The following is a 7,537-nucleotide window of genomic DNA, read 5'->3' as shown; positions in this document are numbered from 1 at the left end:
CCAACTTCCGAATTCATTTTCATTGACCGCACCAAAGGTGTGCACCTTGGTGTGCACCCTGGAGTGCACTTTGGTGCTCACCTCGATGCACACTTTGGTGTGCACCTTGAAGTGCACCAAAGGTGCGCACCTTTGAGCGCACCAAAGGTGTACACTTTGGAGCTCACCACATAGGATCTTTGAGAGGTTGGCGCAGTGCGCACACCAAGGTGGGTGTTGAGGTGCATGTCAGGGTGGGTGGGTGCTAGGGTGCGCTCCATGGTGGGTGCCAGGGTGGGTGCGTGCTAGGGTGGATTCCAAAGAGGGTCATAGGGTGGGTGCCAAGGTGGGTTGGTGATATAGTGGGTTCAAAGGTGGGTGTTAGGGTGGGTTCCAAGGTGGGTCACAGGTTGGGTGCCAGGATACGTGGGTGTTAGGTTGGATGCCAAGGTGGGCTCCTAGGTGGGTGGGTGCTAGGGTGGGTTTCAAGGTGGGTGCGAAGGCAGGTGCCAAGGTGGGTAACAAGTTGGGTGTTAGGATGGGTGAGTGCTAGAGTGGGTGCCAAGGTGGGTGGGTGCTAAGGTGAATGCCAAGGTGGTTCACAGGGTGGGTGGGTTCTAGGGTGAGTTCCAAGGTGGGTCATAGGTTTAGTGCTAGGGTGGGTGTCGAGGTGGGTGCCTGGGTGTGTGGGTGCTAGGGTGTGGATGTCAATGTGGGTCATAGGGTGGGTACTAGGGTGGGCTGCAATGTGGGTGCCAAGGTGGGTAACAAGCTCGGTGGGTTCTAAATTGGGTGCCAGGGTGGGTGTGCACCCACCTTTCCCGAGGTGGGTGCCAAGGTGCCAGTGTGGGTGGGTGCCAAGGTGGATGCCAAAGTGTGTGCCAGGGTGAGCTCCAAGGTGGGTAAGAAGGTGGGTGATAGGTTGAGTGGTAGGATGGATGGGTGCCAAGATGGGTCACAGGGTGGGTGCCGAGGTGGGTGGGTGCAAGGGTGGTTAGGTGCTAGGGTGGGTGTTAGGGTGGGTGGTTGCTAGGTTGCTTTCCAAGGTGGGTGCGAGGGTAAGTGTCGAGGTGGGTCACAAGTTAAGTGCTAGGATGGGTGAGTGCTAGGGTGAAAAGATGCCAGGGTGGGTGCTAAGGTGCATCACAACTTGGGTGCTAGGATGGGTCGGTGCTAGGTGAGTGGCAAGGTGGGTGCACAAGTGTCAGGGTGGGTGCCGAGGTGGGTGTCAAGTTGGGTTCCAAGGTGGGTGCCAAGTGGGCGACTGCTATGGTGGATGCCAAGGTGGGTCACGGGGTGGGTGCCAAGTTGCTAGGTTGGGTTCCAAGGTGCGTGCCAAGGTGGCTCACAAGGTGGGTGCTAGGGTTCGTGGGTCACAGGGTGTATTCCAAGGTGTGTCACAATGTGGGTGCCAGGATGGGTGCGCACCCACTCTAGCCAAGACGGGTGCGAGGGTGGGTTCCAAGGCCAGTCATAGGCTGGGTGCTAGGATGGGTGGGTGCCAAGGTGGGTCACAGGGTGGGTGCCAAGGTGGGCACCAGGGTGGGTGTGCACCTGCCCTGGCCAAGGTGGGTCACGGGGTGGGTGCTAGGGTGGGTCACAGGGTGGGTACTAAGGTTCGTGCCAAGGTGGGTCATAGGGTGGGTGCCAAGGTGGGCACCAGGGTGGGTGTGCACCAACCCTGGCCAAAGTAGGTCACAGGGTGGTTGTCGGGCTGGGCATCAAGGAGACAAGGTGGGTGGCAAGTAGCCAAGTTGCGTGCCAAGGTGGGTGTCGGGGTGGGTGCCAAGGATCCAACGTGGGTGCCAAGGAAACAAGGTGGGTGTCTGGGTGGGTGCTGAGGTGGGAGCCAGGGTGGGTCCCAAGGTGAGTGCAAAGGTAGGTGCCAGGGTCAAGGTGAGTGCCAATGTGGGTTCCAAGGTGCTAGGGTCAGGGTGAGTGCCAATGTGGGTTCAAAGGTGCTAAGTTGGGTGCGAGGTTGGGTCCCAGGGTGGGTGGTTGCCATGGTGTGCTAGGTGGAAGCCTGGGTGGGTGTCAGGGTGGGTCGGCATCCCATGGGTGTCGAGTTGGGTGCCCAATGGGTGCTTCTTGTCTAGTTTTAGTCATCGGGACTCATTTCGAGCCTCAGAGGTCGTTTCTTGTTCGGTTTCCCTGTCTTCGACCTAGGAACCCAATTTTGATCCTTGGGTCCCATTTATTTTTGTCTCGCATCCCACTTTTGGCCTGTGGCCTTTTCAAGGTCGATTCTCATTTTGGGCATCAAAGCATGTTTCTTCTCCTAAAAACCAATATTTGTTTATTGTGTCTTGGAACACATTTTTGTTCTCGTGGACCCATCATGGGTCTTAGAATGCATTTGTGGTCCTTGGGTCCCATTTTGCATCCCTAAACTTGTTTTTGGTGCTTGATCCCTATTTTGGGTGCCCACCCTGCACCAGGTGCACACCCAAGGCAAACTGAGTGCCTTGGTGGGCCGAGGCAAGATCGAGCGTGCACCCAAGGCACCCCGAACATGCACCAGGGTGCACTCGACCCACATGTGAGCGTAGGTCATTGTGCTCGAGGTGGTGTGAGGGCATCGCGGTGCAGATGGGACACTACGCGCACTTGGGCAAGTCGGGTGCGTACCCAGGCCGGGTCGGGTGCGCACATGACGCCCTGTCCAGGTGCACACACGTAGGCCAGGCCAGGTGCACACCCGATGCCCAGGCGAGGTGCGTGCACCTGGGTAGGGTTCACACTTGACGAATAGGGCATGCTTGGCAAAGGAGGGTGTGTACCTCGACGGGGGTGGGTGGGCAGGGTGGATTCACACGTGGGTCACAGTTTGCTAAGTACACACTGTGACAAGCTCATAATGGGTGCGATCATACCAGCGTTAGTGCACCGGATCCCATCAGAACTCCGCATTTAAGCGCACTTGGGCTGGAGTAGTACTGGGATGGGTGACCTCCCAGGAAGTCCTGGTGTTGCACTCTTTTTTGGTTTTTCGTCGGGCGTTGCAATGCTATTTGAATTAACCTTTTGCCTGTTTGCATTCTCATCGGGGCCAGGCCGGGGGCCGGTGCCTGCAATAACGTGCGTGTGGGGGTGACACCAAGCGCACACCCGAGGTGCCCTGAGCACATAGGCCACGGTGAAACCTGAGTGTTGTGCGTGCACCTTGGTGCGCCCGAGGTGCTGCGCGCGCACCCAGGTGAAATTGGTGTGCACCTCGGCCAGTGCGCGCTTGGTCAAGTCGTGCACGTTGGCCAAGTGCACGCAGTTGGAGAGCACTTTGGAGTGCACCGGAGGTGCACACCTTGGATCACACTTCGGAGTGCACCTTGGTGCGCACCAATGATGCGCTCCATTCAAAATTTTCCTGAAAAGGCAAAAAAAATTGAGATTATAGTATTTCCCACTTGAGAGATTGTCAAAAAAAAATTTTTTTTGAAGGAAACGCGAGTGCCAAGGTGTGCGCACCCAGGTGCCCACCCCGGTGCGCAGCCCAGCCAAGGTGTGCGCACCAAGGCGCCCACCCTGGTGAAGGTGCACGCAAGGTGCACTCCCAAGGCAAACCGGACAATTAACCCAGCTTCCGACTTCGATGGTGCGCACCTTGGAGCGCACTTCAGAGAACTCCTTGGTGCGCAACAATCTTGGGCACCTCGGAGCGCACCATGGCACCAACCAAGGTGCGCAGCCCAGCCAAGGTGTGCGCAACAAGGTGCCCACCCGGGGAAAACTAAGCTCCGACTTCGTGTACACCAAAGGTGCACACCTTGGAGCGCACAAAAGGTACGCACCTTGGAGGACACTTCGGAGCGAACCTTGGTGCACACCTTGGAGCGCACCAAGGTGTGCAGCCTAGCCAAGGTGTGCGCACGCCGGGCAAACCAAGCTCCAACTTCATGCACACCAGAGGTGCATGCCATCGTGCACACCTTGGAGCACACTTTGGAGCGCTCCTTGGTGTGCACCGATGTTGCGCACCTCGAAGCACATCTGGGGAAAACAAGGCAATTAACCCGACTTCTGACTTTGTGCACACCTTGGAGCACTCCGGGGTTCGCACCTCAGAGCACATCGAGGTGCGCACCTTTGATGCGTTGCCTTCACCAATTTCTAGAAAAGGCAAAAAAACATTGAGAAGGTGTGCGCACCGAGGTACCCACCCTGGTGAAGGTGCATGCGAGGTGCGCACCCGGGGCAAACCAGGCTCTGACTTCGTGCACGCAATGTTGCGCACCTTGGTGCGCACCTTGGAGCACCTTGGAGGGCCATGGTGCGCACCTTGGAGCACCTTGGAGGGCCATGGTGTGCACCTTGGAGCACACTTCGGAGTGCTCCATGGTGCCCACCAAGGTGCACAACCCAGCCAAGGTGTGCACATCAAGGTGCCCACTGCGGTGAAGGTGCACGCGAGGTAAGCACCTCGGGCAAACTGGGCTCTGACTTCGTGCATGCTGCACCTTGGAGCACACGTCAGAGTGCTCCTTGGTGCCCACTAGGGTGCGCAACCCAGCCGAGTTGTGTGCACCGAGGTTCCCACCCCGGTGAAGGTGCACGCGAGGTGCGCACCTGAGGCAAACCGGGCTCTGACTTCGTGCACGCTGCACCTTGGAGCACACTTTAGAGCGCTCCTTGGTGCGCACCATGGTGCCCACCAAGGCGTGCAACCCAGCCAAGGTGTGCATACCAAGGTGCCCACTATGGCGAAGGTGCACGCAAGGTGCGCACCTAGGGAAAATCGGGCTTCGACTTCGTGCATGCCGCACCTTGGAGCACACTTCAGAGCGCTCCTTGGTGCGCACCATGGTGCACACCAGGGCATGCAACCCAGCCAAGGTGTGCACCTGGGGAAAACTAGGCTCCGACTTCATGCACACTGCACCTTGGAGCACACTTTAGAGCGCTCCTTAGTGCGCACCATGGTGCCCACCAAGGCGCGCAACCCAGCCAAGGTGTGCGTACCAAGGTGCCCACCACGGCGAAGGTGCACGCGAGGTGCGCACCCGGGGAAAATTGGGCTCCGACTTCATGCACACCACACCTTGGAGCACACTTCAGAGCACTCCTTGGTGCGCACCATGGTGCACACTAGGGCATGCAACCTAGCAAAGGTGTGCGCACCAAGGTGCCCACCCTGGCGAAGGTGCATGCGTGGTGCGCACCCGGGGCAAACTGGGCTCCGACTTCGTGCACGCCGCACCTCGGAGCACAATTCGGAGCGCTCTCGGGTTTGCACCAACGTTGCGCACCATGGTGGGCACCTCGGAGCACACCAAGGTGGGCAGCGAGGTGCGCACCTTTGATGTGCCTCCCTCACTAATTTCCAAAAAGGCAAAAAAAATTGAGATTTTAAAATTTCCATTTTGAAAGATAGTGAAAATAACGGAATGCGGGTGCCATCTTGAGCTCACCCTAGTCTGCAGGCCAGGAAAGGTGTGTGCACCAAGGTGCCCACCTTGGCGAAGGTGTGCACCCGAGGCAAACCGGGCAATTAACCCAACTTCTGACTTCGTGTGCACTAGGGTGGGTGCGCACCCAACAACTAGGCCTAGGAAGAGCCAATGCAGGAAACCCCATCAAACGCTCCATCAAAAAAAGAGGGGGTGCTCCAATAACCTTGCTTTGGAGAGCACCAGGTGTGCACCCGAGGCAAACCCAACCAAGGTGTGCACCAAGGTGCCCACCCCGGCGAATGTGCATGCGAGGTGTGCACCCAGGGCAAACCGGGCTCCGACTTCGTGCACGCTGAACCTTGGAGCACACTTCGAAGTGCTCCTTGGTGCGCACCATGGTGCCCACCAGGGCGCGCAACCCAGCCAAGGTGTGCGCACCAAGGTGCCCACCCCGGCGAAGGTGCACACGAGGTGCGCACTCGGGGAAAACCGAGCTCCAACTTCATGCATGCTGCACCTTTGAGCATACTTCGGAGTGCTCCTTGGTGTGCACCATGGTGCCCACCAGGGCGCGCAACCCAGCCAAGGTGTGCGCACCAAGGTGCGCACCCCGGCAAAGGTGCATGCGAGGTGCGCACCCAGGGAAAACCAGGCAATTAACCAAACTTCTGACTTCGTGCGCCCCAGCGTGGGTGTGCACCCAACAACCGGGCCTGGGAAGCCCCAATGCGAGAAACCCCACCAAACACTCGGAAAAAAATAGAGGGGGTGCTCCAATAACCCCGCTTCAAAGCACACCAGGTGCGCACCCGAGGCAAACAGAGCGCCTTGGTGCACTGGGGCAAGATCAAGCGTGCACCCAAGGCACCCCAAACATTCACCAAGGTGCACTCAGCCCACATGTGAGCGCAGGTCGTTGCGCCCAAGGTGGTGTGCGGGCACCATGGTGCAGATGGGACACTGGGCACACGATGCCTCATCCAGGTGCACACACGTAGGCCAGGCCGGGTGCACACCCGACGCCCGGGTGAGGTTCGTGCACCCGGGCAAGGTTCACACTTGGTGAACGGGGCGTGCTTGGTGAGGGAGGGTGTGCACCTCGGCGGGGGTGGGTGGTCGGGGTGGATTCGCATGTGGGTCGCGGTTTGCTAAGTACACACTGTGACAAGCTCATAACGAGTGCGATCATACCAGCGTTAGTGCACCGGATCCCATCAGAACTCCGCAGTTAAGCACGCTTGGGGTGGAGTAGTACTGGGATGGGTGACCTCACGGAAAGTCCTGGTGTTGTACCCTTTTTGGGTTTTTCGTTGGGCGTCGCAATGCTATTTGAATTAACCTTTTGCCTATTTGCGTTCTCATCGGGGCCGAGCCAGGGGGCGGTGCCTGCAATACTGCATGTGAGGGGGTGACATCGAGTGCACACCCAAGGCGCCCCGAGCACACAGGCCATGGTGCAACCCGAGCATTGTGCGTGCACCTTGGTGCGCTCGAGGTGCTGTGTGCGCACCCAGGTGAAATCGGTGTGCACCTCGGCCAATGCGTGCTCGGTCGAGTCATGCATGTTGGCCAAGTGCATGCAGTTGGAGAGCACCTTGGAGCACACTTCGAAGTGCTCCTTGGTGCGCACCAATGATGCGCTCCATTCAAAAGTTTCCTGAAAAGGCAAAAAAAATTGAGATTATAGAATTTCCCACTTAAGAGATTGTCAAAAAAAAAAAAAAAAATTGAAGGAAACGCGGGTGCCAAGGTGTGCGCACCGGGTGCCCACCTTGGTGTGCAACCGAGCCAAGGTGTGCGCACCAAGGCACCCACCCTGGCGAAGGTGCACGCAAGGTGCGCACCCAGGGCAAACCAGACAATTAACCCAACTTTCGACTTCGATGGTTCACACCTTGGAGCGCACTTCAGAGCGCTCCTTGGTGTGCAACAATCTTGGGCACCTCGGAGCACACCATGGCGCCCACCAAGGTGTGCAGCCCAGCCAAGGTGTGCGCAGCAAGGTGCACACCCTGGAAAAGGTGTGCACTCGGGGCAAACTGAGCTCTGACTTCGTGCACACTAGAGGTGCACACCTTGGAGCGCACAAAAGGTGCGCACCTTGGAGCGCACCAAGTTGTGCAGCCCAGCCAAGGTGTGCTCACCTCGGGCAAACCGAGTTCTGACTTCAT

At 58.2% G+C, this 7,537-nt stretch overlaps 2 non-coding genes across 2 annotated transcripts; both read left to right on the top strand.

The window, feature by feature from the left end:
* Positions 1–2,838: 2,838 nt before the first annotated feature.
* LOC131031637 (5S ribosomal RNA) lies at positions 2,839–2,957 on the top strand. The gene has a single exon (XR_009103082.2). It is a non-coding gene; the product is annotated as a 5S ribosomal RNA (ribosomal RNA).
* A 3,586-nt stretch (positions 2,958–6,543) lies between these two features.
* On the top strand, positions 6,544–6,662 carry LOC131031632 (5S ribosomal RNA). Its single transcript, XR_009103078.2, has one exon. It is a non-coding gene; the product is annotated as a 5S ribosomal RNA (ribosomal RNA).
* The last annotated feature ends 875 nt before the right edge of the window (positions 6,663–7,537 follow it).

Source organism: Cryptomeria japonica, chromosome 2 (genome assembly GCF_030272615.1).
Source record: "Cryptomeria japonica chromosome 2, Sugi_1.0, whole genome shotgun sequence".
In the NCBI taxonomy this organism is placed as follows: Eukaryota; Viridiplantae; Streptophyta; class Pinopsida; order Cupressales; family Cupressaceae; genus Cryptomeria; species Cryptomeria japonica.
The sequence above is the reverse complement of the archived record's forward strand: the minus strand, read 5'-3'. Positions and strand labels throughout refer to the sequence as shown.